The sequence below is a fragment of the Hemitrygon akajei genome, chromosome 10, assembly GCF_048418815.1.
Source record: "Hemitrygon akajei chromosome 10, sHemAka1.3, whole genome shotgun sequence".
Taxonomy (NCBI): domain Eukaryota; kingdom Metazoa; phylum Chordata; class Chondrichthyes; order Myliobatiformes; family Dasyatidae; genus Hemitrygon; species Hemitrygon akajei.
The window spans coordinates 28,883,426-28,895,833 of NC_133133.1; the positions used below are offsets into that span (position 1 = coordinate 28,883,426).

A 12,408-nucleotide genomic window follows, 5' to 3' on the forward strand; every position below is an offset into this window, starting at 1 on the left:
TAACTCTCATGTTTTGTAAATCAGATCCATGCAGTGCACTCTTGGTGAAATGGCCTACAAATTGGAGTGTTATTTGCTTGACTGCTGTAGAACAGAAAATGCACATGATGAAGTAAAATAATAACAATTTTTGGAGACACAGGAGATTCTGTAGATGCTGGAAATCTTGAGTAACATACACACAATGCTGGAGGGGCTCAGCAAGTCAGAAAGCATCTATGCAGGGATATAAACAGTTGATGTTTCGGGCCGAGACTCTTCACCAGAACAGGAAAGGAAGGAGGCAGAAGTCAGAATAGGTTGAGGAGTGGGAACGGAATACACACTGGCAGGTGACATCAGAGGAGAAAGGTGGATGGGTAGAGGAGGGGTGCGAGACCAGGTGAAGAGGAAGGTGAATTTGTGCAGAAGGGAGGATGAATTAAGATATGAGAAGGTGAAAAAAGTAGAATGCTAAAGAAGAAGGGATATTATAGAAGTGGGCCATGCCAGAAAGGGAAGTAGAAGCACCAGAGGAAGGTGATGGGCAGGTGAGATGGTACCAGTATGGAGAATGGGAAAAAATGAGTGAAGGTAGGGGGAGACATTACCAGAGATTAGGGATATTGATCTTCATGCAATGAAGTTGGTGGTTGTCTGGACTGAATATGAGATGCTTCTCCAACCCAAGTTTGGCCTCATTGTGGACAGGCATGACAGTATAGGATTATGAAGTTCAATTGGAATGTGTAGTCACTGGAAGACCTTGACTTCTCGGCAGACAGAGCAAAGGTGCTAGACAAAGTGGTCCCTCCATCTGTGTTGGTCCTCACTTATGTAAAGGAGGCTGTACCACAAGCCCAAAAATAGACGACCCCAAAAATTTTCAGGCTGATCTGCGTTACTTCATAAGTTCTGGCCATTCTCTGGCAGAAGTTGAATATGCATATCTGACACAACTCCCATTTCAGGCAGCATGACAGTGTGCAGTACTCATTTTGAAGCATTGGGAGCAGATGGAAAGCAGACCATGCTGGAGTCATAACCACTGTTAGTCACTCCAAGAATGTATAAGGCAACATCTTACCAAGACCCCACCAGGTACCTCCCAATGTGCAGCCTCTCCATCTTAGCACAAAGCACATGTTGCTTTCATTTAACAAAGCCAAAGTCCATGTTGCATTGCTGGCATGCTACATTGGTGCTGAATCTATGGCATCACCTAGGGACTGTCCCCAGCACACCCTTCCTTAGGTGTGTTGGTTGTTAACATAAACATTTCACTGTATGCTTTGATGTACATGTGAAACATCAGAATCAGGTTTATTATCACCATCATGTGTCGTGAGATATATTAACAGCAGCAGTTCAATGCAATGCATAATATAGAAGAATAGATAGAGAGGTAGATAAATAAATAAATAAATTACAGCCTATGTATATTGGAGCTTAACAATCGTGCAAAAACAGAAATAAGTGAGGTAGTGTTCAGGGGTTCAATGCCCATTTAGGAACCGGATGGCAGAGGGGAAGAAGCTGTCCTGAATCGCTGAGTGTGTGCCTTCAGGCTTCTGTACCTCCTACCTCATGGCAATAGTGAGAAAAGGGCATGCCCTGGGTGCTGGACGTCCTTAATAATGGACACTATCTTTCGGAATTCTAGTGAATGCAAGCCCAGAGCCATCAAATGCTCTTCATATGACAAGCTATTCAAATCCTGGAATCACCTTCATGAATCTCCTTTGAACACTCTCCAGTTTCAGCATATCCTTTCTAAGAAGGATCCTGAACCTGCGAGTCCTCACCAGTGTTTTATAAAGTCTTCACATTACATCCTTGCTTTTATATTCTAACATGCTAACATCGCATTTGGCTTTCTCACTACAGACTCAACCTGCAAATTAACCTTTAGGGAATCCTGCACAAAGACTCCCAAGTCCCTTTGCATCTCAGTTTTTTATTGCATTTTCTCTCCATTTAGAAGATAGTCAACCCTTTCATTTCTTCTACCAAAGTGCATGACCATACACTTCCTGACACTGTATTCCACCTGCCACTTCTTTGCCCATTCTCCTAACCTGTCTAAGTCTTTCTGTAGACTCTCTACTTCCTCAAAACTACCTGCCCCTCCACCGATCTTCATATTATCTGCAAACTTTTCAACAAAGCCATCAATTGCATCATCCAACTCATTGACATATAATGTCAAAAGAATCGGTCCCAACCCTTGTAGAACACCACTAGTCACCAGTAGCCAACCAGCAAAGGCTCCTTTTATTCCTACTCTTTGACTCTTGCCAATCAACTGCTGCTTTATCTATGCTAGAATCTTTCCTGTAATACCATGGGCTTGTTAAGCAGCATCGTGTGTGGCACCTTGTCAGAGACTTTCTGAAAATCCAAATACACAACATCAACCAATTCTCCTTCATCTATCCTGCTTGTTATTTCCTCAAAGAATTCCAACAGATTTGTCAAGCAAGATTTTTCCTTGAGGAAACCATGCTGACTGTGGCCTATTTTATCACGTGCCTCCAAGTAACCCTGAGACCTCATCTCTAATAATTGATTCCAACATCTTCTCAACCACTGACATCGGACTAAATGGCATATAGTTTCCTTTCTTCTGCCTTGCTCCCTTCTTGAACAGTAAAGTTATATTTGCAATTTTCCAGTCTTCCAGATTCATTCCAGAATATAGAGATTCTTGAAATATTATTACTTATGCCTCCACAATTTCTTCTGCCACCTCTTTTAGGGCTTAGGGGTGTAAACCAGTCCAGGTGACTTCAGATCTTTCATTTTCCCAAGAACCTTCTCTCTAGTTATGGTAACTTCACACACTTTGTGCTCCCTGACACCTGGAACTTCTTCTATACTACTAATGTATTCCACAGTGAAGACTGATGAAAAAACCTTATTCAGTTTATCCGCCATTTCATTGTCCCCCATTACTACCTCTCCAGCATCGTTTTCCAGCAGTCCAATAGCCACTCTTACCTGTCTTTTACACATCTTATTAAGTTTGGGGGCTAACAATAACTTCGTGCCCTGACTAATCATAAATCTATCAACCTCTCCCTTAAGTATACATAAAGTCAATCGGGGTTTGGGTTATTCATGGGTACCAAATGAAATTAGTAAATTACTGTTTCACCTGGAAGAATTATTGGGTCCCCAATTGGCACTTAGAGAAGAGAAAAGGAAAAGTGTTACATCGTCAATGCATGAAAAGCTGTTGGAGATGGAAAGGCAGACCAGGAAATTGGGAAGGGAACTGTCTTTTCAGAATGCTGAAAGAGGAAGTGAGAGGAAACGTATTTTTGATGGAATCTTGGTGAAAATGAAAACTACTGGACCTGTGAATGTGATTACAACTGTTGAATGTAAAGGTTAGTTTGTGGTAGCTGATGATCACAAGGAGCATGTCCTTGTTTTGAGTGGGATAAGAGGGTTAAGAAGCGGAAGCAGGAAACAGAGCAGATGTATTCAAGAGCCCTGTCAACTATGGTCGAGGGGAGGCCACAGTTAGCAAAAAAAAAGGCATCAGAAAGCCACTGGTGTAGGAAGTCTCATCAGAACGAACATGATAGAGAAACAAGGAGTGGAGTGATTACAGAAACAGGCTGAAAGTTGTGGTTGAAACAGCTGGAGTTGAGGTTAGGGCATCTGAGATGAAGATGTCAGTAATGAAGGGAAGAGTCAGATTTCAACCACATGAAACTGAGAGCTGGGTGGAAATAGGCAGCAAAAATAATGACATTAGTTCTGTCACTGCAGGGAGAATTATTAATACAGTCATTGATGTACTGGAGCATTACATCATTATGGAGTTGAGGGCAGAATTCATAACTGCCTTCCAGCATGTTGCACTCTAACTAGCGCCTGCTCAAAGGATTTAATCATGACAACAAGTTGATAATATTCCTTCCTCATCATCTCAAACACTGTCACTGGGAAGATATGGCTTAACCCCAATTTCACTGGCATCGCATTATAGAGTGATACAACACAGAAACAGGTTCTTTGGCCTCACCTGTCCATGTCAACCATGCTAGTCCCAATTGCCCAAGTTTGACCCTTATCCCTCTAAACTCCTCCTATCCATGTTCTTATTGAAATGTCTTTTAAATGTAACTTAAATCTTTAAATGCCCTCAGTTTTTTCCACTACTGTAAAAAAAATCAAAGGTGTGAAATATTATGACAACTACAATGTCAAATCTATGGAATTAACTTAACTTTAGCACTGAATATGCCCTTAATAACTTTAACAAAGTTCCAAAGTATACTCAATATTCTATGAATTTACAGCTGTTTGCTGCATGGTGTATCAAACATAGAAAGAGTCCATTCAGTCCAAGATGACTATGCTGGTCCTTTGACGTAACCAATTAGTTCAAATTATTTTCCTCATTGCCCATTTTTCCACAGAGATATACATTCAATTGCCCCCGAAGGTTACTTGCTAATCTGCATTCCCAGTCATGAACGTAACTAATCTCCTTTTCCAGTTTTCCCTTCATCACGCTTCTAAGTTTTTTTTTGCCGTTGACGTGTCCATTACTTCCTTTTCTCCATGCAATGTTTATAAACCTAAGCGTTATAAGAATGATTCTGTGATACCAAGTAGTTCTCATTGAGGCAGTCTCTCCAAAGGCTGAGCAGAAAGGTGAATGGGGAAAAGTGGGCACACATTAAGGTAGTGGAATATGCTTTTTGGAGGCTTCATTCTATATCTTCAGCTTATCTGCAATACTCCATACTGACACTGGTCACCTATTATCTCATTTCACAGCAGTAATTTTAATGAAAAAGAGAATACTGACATTGAATGGTTGTAATAGAAAATATTGCAGTGGTAATAAAGTTACAAATTATCCTGAAAAATAACTCCAATATGAGGACAGCTAACAAAAATATTCATAAGGTTATGTTCAGGGCTAAACAGCATAATGGACAACAAATAGAATTCCTTCTTCTAGACATCCACTAGAGACTGATGGTGATATCACAAGAAATTTGACAGAAATTCTATAAGGGGATAGTTGGTGACATCAATTACATGACTGTCTTGGAATGGTGAAAAATCTCAGTTCGACCACACCTGTTCTACTAAAAATATGCAATCATTGAAAACCACCCAAGTACAGTAAATAGATACAGTTCACAGTCATCAGGTGATTCTATTACACATGACAACATGTTAAGTTGGCACCAAAAGGGACTACATGCATGATACAAGATATTTCTTGTGCACAAGTATTGCAAATGTGGCACTTCCAGCAGGATAATGCACAATCATTGCTCATTTGTACCAAACACTCATGAGAGATGTGATCCTCCAGATGGGATGAGGCACATAATGTGGTGATCTTCAATGGAAGTTATTTGGACGTGGACTTTATTTGGTGTTAGTCAAGCTTCTAATATCTCAATGCTAGATTGAGACAGGTATATGCATAAATTTACAGATATGAAAACGCACAATAGATCTGATTCAATCCCTTTTTAAATTATTTCTAGTTTGCTCTCTCTTCAATACACAAGTATCCACTCTCAGCACAAAGAGTGAACAGAGCTTACAAAATCATCACACAACTGTTCTTTCAATATTTGTTCATTTTCTATTCCCATCAGTAATCTTTAGAACTGCTCTGGGCCATATTAATGGGACTAACAGTTCCATTCTGCATTCATTAGTCATTCCAGTCAATCCTTTCAGTTTGCTCTGCTATTTCAATTTGATCCTAAATCTCAAAACCATATTCCCAATCTCTCACGATATTGTTCAGTCCTTTTGGTGCCAAAAAAAATCTAGCTCCCTCAAAAATATATTCGGAAACTTGTGCCATCAACTTATGTGTTACATATTTCTACAGGTTCACCAGTGTGAGTGAAAAAACTTACTGTAGTCTCAGTCCCAGATACTTCCCCACATCCCCATTCCCAAGACCTGTTCCCAAACCCCAACTAGGCAAAGCATCTATCCCACACCCACTCGGTGTCTAACACAGTCAAAATGTTGTACAACGGATAAAAGTGGATCGAAGCCAAGGATTTAGATTCAGTGAGTCCACTAGGAATCGATGTGAAGGGTGAAAGGATGCAAAGAATGATGAGAAGGGACACAAAAAAGGACAAAAATAAAGCAACAAATTTATAAAAGATCTTTTAACGTAATAAAATGTCTCAGAGCATAGAAGAATTGTAATGTTACAAGGCACTCTTTGACACATTCATAAATTCCCTTTCTAAAAGAAATCTTTGAAACACCAGACAACAAGTTATTTGATTTAAATGAAATTTAGCTCCCAAACCTTATTTAAATTAACCAAACCAACACCCAGTTTCAATGACATTGCAATGTACAATATATTAGAGTTATGGACATAAAATACTTTTTCTCTGAAGACTGGCAAGTGTTAAAATGTAGATTAGGAGATTCCTCGTGCAAATGGAACACTGTATTGGGAATACAGGAACAATGTCCTAGTACACTAGTATACAAATGGAACTTTTCCTTCTGCCCAACGACTGCTGTAACAAGAACTAATATCAGCATCAAACTAAAATCAATTTATTAAGTATATTTTAACAGCATACTCTGGCAAAAGAATGCCTGGGAATACATTACATTGGGCATGAACCTAATCGACAACTGTTGGAAATTTTAGCCTGGTGTGATATGCTTAGGAGGGAGCAGTAACTTAATTTCTCCTTAAATAATGCCAAGAGCATCCAGCTACAAGGCAAATCCTGCTTCCATATTCCATTGGCTTGAACTTCACACTCCTTGTCTTGAGTATGCAGAGGTGAGAAGTGCCTAAACTTCCACCCACCTGGCATTCAAGGGAAAATACGTCTCAAAATAGCACTCGCTTCCATAGTAGCCACCATTTTAAAGAGTTTCAGCCACAGCACAGTAATGCTTACATTTCACGTGGACGTTGAGGTGAACCAGCATATTATGTCTAATTAGATACGTGCACTGAATTGCAAATGTTGTATGTAGAATTCAATACTAATTGGATTCAAAGTTAGACCAGATAAAGCCCAATTGCTCCTACTCGTGTGTGCAAGTATTCACGACAATATCACTCCACACCTGCACAGCTAAAATTGGCTTGGCTTCTTCATGCAATGTTGCCTGAAATGATTATGCAAAGAATAAAGTCTTAAAGATTATTCAGAATTACAAGTCTATTCCAGTATCTGCAGAATAGCTTGTGTTTATCTACTGAGCAATGTTCCTTCTAAACTGTGTGGTACAGAGTTATTCTGAAACCTCCTCAGGGCCCTGACCTTCAGTTTATGCCCAAGGCTCTCTATTAGACCCTCCCTTAGAAAGGCCTATAACTGTTTTCAAAATTAAACTTTCTTGCCAAGATAAAACTCTGGAATTTTTATTCTGAGTAATGGAAAACACGCACTAATTAATGTCAATCTCACACAGTAGTTATGTTTTCTCCACTGCTTGTGTGGCAGCAGCCCCGTTTTCCCCTTCTTAATTTTTAAGCGCATTTAAATCTGTTTTCAGAGCTGTGTGTGATTATAACTCGGCATGTTTTTCATCTGAATATTGAGGCGGTTCCTCACTGCACCACCGCAAACAGATTGCACATGGCCGGCCCTCACCAGAACCCAGAGACCTGGTATCATGCAGGGCTTGCCAGGTAGTTAACAAGAAGAGCAATAAACATAACTCGTCTCTGGCTGAAAGCAATTAGTAAAATACTTCCTAGAAAATTATTATTGTACGTCTCCAATCATGAACTCTGCCTCAAATTAAATTCCTGAAGCGACCTAGGTCAGTTATCTATTTTTACTCACTCCTCAGTGCTTTACTGTGTTAAAAGAGTATTCTACTATTGCAAGGCTGTTCAGTTGCTAAAGTTCCTCCTCTACATTTCTACATGTAATGCCAGTTCTTTTGTAATTTAAAGTCACTCATTCTGCAGTAGAGCAAGTAGTATTGTTGCGATGATGTGTTGCAAGAGATAATCATAATGAAGTGCACTCAAGATCCACATATGTCTGATTACAGTCCAGTGAGAAGAATTTTTGGCAGGTTTTGTTCATTTCCTAACACAAATATGCTAAAGCCAATCTAAAGGCCCTAGGAATGCCACCAACAGCTAATTCAATGCAGAGCAGGGCTAATAAACAATTGTATTGTACAGTCCATTACCAATCCAAAATATCCCAAAGTACCTCACGTCAGTATTTTTCCACTTATTCTTTTTCAGGACCTGGGTACTGCTGGGAATTTATTGCCCATCCTTTGAGAGGCTGGTGGTGTGTCACCTATTTTAATCACTATAGTCTATCGTCCTCCTAATGAAGGCATCCTACAGTGCTACTGAGTTGCAGGATCTCTATTCTATATTATGATGCACAGGCAACATACTTCCAAGTTAGGGTGCAACTTAAAAGGGACACATATGCCTTCTTCCCCAAGTCTCTTTTGGATAGAGATCATGTGTGGGAAGTACTGGCCTTGACCCTGCCTTGTGCAGCTGGATCCTGGACTTCCAGGGCTGTGTACAAAGTCCCCTCCTTTACTTCCTGTATACCTATGACTGTGTCGCCACCCACAGCTCCGATCTGCTAATTAAATTTGCCAATAACACTACGTTGATTGGCCTTATCTCAAGCAATAACAAGGTGGCCTACAGGGAAGAAGTCATCTCTCTGACACAGTGGTGTCAAGAAAACAACCTCTCCCTCAATGTCGCAAAAACAAAGGAGCTGGTTATGGACTACAGGAGGAATGGAGACGGGCTAACCTCTACTGACATCAATGGATCTGGGGTTGAGAGGGTAAACAGCTTTAAGTTCCTCAGCATCTACATCACCGAGGATCTCACGTGGTCTGTACACACCAGCTGTGTGGTGAAAAAGGCACAACAGCACCTCTTCCACCTCAGACGGTTGAGGAAGTTTGGTATGGGCCCCCATATTCTAAGAACTTTCTACAGGGGCACAATTGAGAGCATCCTGACTGGCTGTATCACTGTCTGGTAAAGGAACTGTACCTCCTTATTTGCAGGATCTGCAGAGAGTGGTGCGGACAGCCCAGCACATCTGTAATCGTGAACTTCCCATGATTCAGGACATTTACAAAGACAGGTGTGTAAAAAGGGCCCGTAGGATCATTAGGGACACGAGTCACCCCGACCATAATCTATTTCAGCTGCTACCATCCAGGAAACTGTACCGCAGCATAAAAACCAGGAGAAACAGGCTCCAGGACAGCTTCTTCCCCCAGACCATCAGACTGATTAACTCACACTGATTTGAGTGTATTTCTATGTTACATTGACTGTTCTATTTATCATAAATTATTATAAATTACTATAAATGCACATTTAGACAGAGACGTAACACGAAGATTTTAACTCCTCATATACGTGAAGGTTGTAAGAAAGAAAATCAATTCAATTCAATTGCCGGAATATCTTCGAAAACTGACTGCTGTTTACCTGCTAGGTGTTTCAGACTGCTGCCATTGTGGTGACAGAATGGATCTTTAAGCTGGCAGGTGAGACGCTAATCGAACAGTCTGCTTCATGCTAGATTGTAATAATTTTCTTGAGTGTTGTTGGATCTTCATTCAACCAGGCATATAGGGAATACTCTGCCACATCATGGCCTTGTGGCTCACAGAAGATGGAGAGGGTTATGACTATCAGGCGTTAAATTCATTGTCATCTGACTGTACATAGAGTATAGACAACCAAATGAACAAACGTTGCTCCAGACCATAGTGCACCCACAAAGAACATCATACACAGCACATTAAATATATTACCGTAAATAAATTAATAAGGTGCAATTCAAAATGCCTGTAGGGTACAGTACTGGTAAAAGGTAAACAACTTTCGGTCCTTGCAATGAGACTTCTGTTGTGGCACGGTATTCATTAGTTTCATAGCTTGAGGGAAGAAGCTGTTACCCAGTCTGGCAGTCCTAATCTTGATGCTCTTGTACTTCCTTCCTGGTGATAGTGGGTCAAAGAGGTCATGGGATGGACCGTAGGGATCTTCAACAATGCTTCAGTCCCTTCGTATACAAAACTCCCGGTAAATGTCACAAACGGGGGGCGGGGGGGGGGGGGGGGGGGAAGACCAGATGATCTTCTCGGCAGTCTTCACTATTCTCAGCAGGGTACTGTGGTCTCATTCCATGCAGCTTTCACACCACACAATGATATAGCCAAACAGGACACTCTTGATGCTAGGAAGTATTTAGAATGGGGGCCGGGAGCCTTGCACACCTCAAACTCTACAGAAACTGTAGGCACTGCAGTGCCTTCTTGACTAATGAGAATTGTCGGTCTAGGTTAGATCATCTGTTATGTACGTACCAGGGAACTTTGTGCTCTTCACTCTCTCCACAGCAGAGCCATTGATGTGCAATGGTAAGTGGCCAACCTGTGCCTTTCTGAAGCCCACAATCATCTTGTTTGTCTTGTTCACGTTATGACTTAGGTTGTTCTCACAACATTTGACAAACCACTCTACCTTCTCTCCATATACCGACTCATCACAGTTGCTGATGAAGCCAACCACTGTCAGGTCATCAGTGACCTTGGCGATGTGGCTTGAGCTGGACGTGACAGGGCAGTTGAGCGTCAGCTGCGGACTGAGTTCACAGCCCTGGGGTGACGGAGCTCTGGATGTCGCTGCTAACTCAGACCGACTGGGGTCCTTCCACCCAGAAGTCCAAGATCCAGTTACAGGGAGGGTTACTGAGGCCCAACGAAGACAGTTTCCCCACCAGCCTCTGAGGGATGATCGTGTAAAACACTGAGTTGAAGTTGATGAACAACATCCTGGCAATGTGAGACATTGTTTTTAGTGGAACAGGTCAAGTCACCATTTGGCAGCTAGCCACATGTCTGCTCTTCTCTCCTCAGTGTAATGCGGCTGGTCCAGTTGAGTTTTCAGTCAATGCTGATAGCGGAAGGAATAATGATGGGAATGAGATTGAACGTCAAGAATAGGGGATTAGATTTTCTCATTGAAAAATTTAATTTCCTGCCATTTTAATGAATCAGGATGTTACATTCAATTTATCAGCCCATGTCTGAACTTGCTTGGTCCTGCATGGTGAGAGCATAGACTGCTTTTTTGTTTTAGGAACAGTGAATGTAATTGTGCCATTAACACTAAGCACTTTTTAAAATCATAGTATAGTTATTTATGAAAAAAAAATCTACACTCTGCTACAATAATGTCCCTGAGCTTGCCACATAATCTGCTCTAATGGACATGTACTGTATCTAGATACTGGACCAGTAGTACTTCTTCTTTACATAGCACCAAACAATCCAAAATTAACTTTAATTGACAATGATCATTTTCAGGTGAAATTTAAGCAATTACTAAATTGGACTGGTCAATTCTGGCAGTGCTTCCTGCCATGTACAGTAACTAACCATTTCCTAGCAACAGAGACACACTTTATGATGTCGATCATTATACAACACGTTTCACATCAGCATAAACTAGAGCACAACACTCCACACAACAATTGACATGGAACAATCTCAGAGGAAACAGCAAGCACACCATGTGATGTTCTTGCTTCGTTCAGATTTTTTTTTGAGTTTTAGATTTTCTGTTATCTGGAGGTCTCACAGGAGGCTTCAGAACTGTCACAAGGCTGCTGAAAAAAATCTCTCAATTTAGCGGGTGCAATTGCGAAAACTAACTGCTCTTATCTCAATATTTCAGTTATAATTGAATGAATAATTCACCCGTTACAAGGAATGCGGCCAGCAGTGTTAACAAACATGGTGATGCTGGCCAGCAGCATTTCATTACTTGACGATTTAGGACCAGTGAGGCCAGCCAGGGAAGGCCAATTTCCAATCCAGCAGGAGACACAGACATGCCTATCTGCCAGGAGCCATTGCATTGAGAGTCTTCTTAGACATCATAGTGCTGTTTGACCCCTCCTCATGATTACTGTGTTCACAGGCTCAGAAACTTGTAGATTTTAAAAGCAGAGGTCCATGACATTCTACAGGATGGACTTCAGTAACACTTCTGTCCCTGGACTACTTTCTCCATGGAGGCAACTGTCGCAGTGATTGACTTTCCTATCCACTGCTTCACTCCAAGGAGCCCCCAGTTGGTTTTGTCATATGTGCATTTCCCTGCTTACCACAGCATTACAGAGACCACAGAGGCTCTAGATTCTTATGAGACCAAACTCACCCCATTGCGCTCCCACCCCCCCCCCCCCAAACTAAAATGATATTCTGGGCATGTATTTTCCAGACATACTGGCTTCTTGTAAATGATGACAGTAATTGGTTACATTCATGTGCTACAAGGACTCCTATAAATAACTGGATCTTTTCCTGGACAAAAAAAGGTTTTCATTGCTTAAAATGTTCATTTCGACTTTGATCATGAAA

At 41.1% G+C, this 12,408-nt stretch overlaps 1 protein-coding gene across 1 annotated transcript in view; it reads right to left on the bottom strand.

Moving 5' to 3' along the window:
• The window catches only part of LOC140734254 (calpain-5-like), a 182,048-nt gene that overhangs the window by 135,821 nt on the left and 33,819 nt on the right, over nucleotides 1–12,408 (bottom strand). The gene's annotated exons all lie outside the window — the stretch shown is intronic.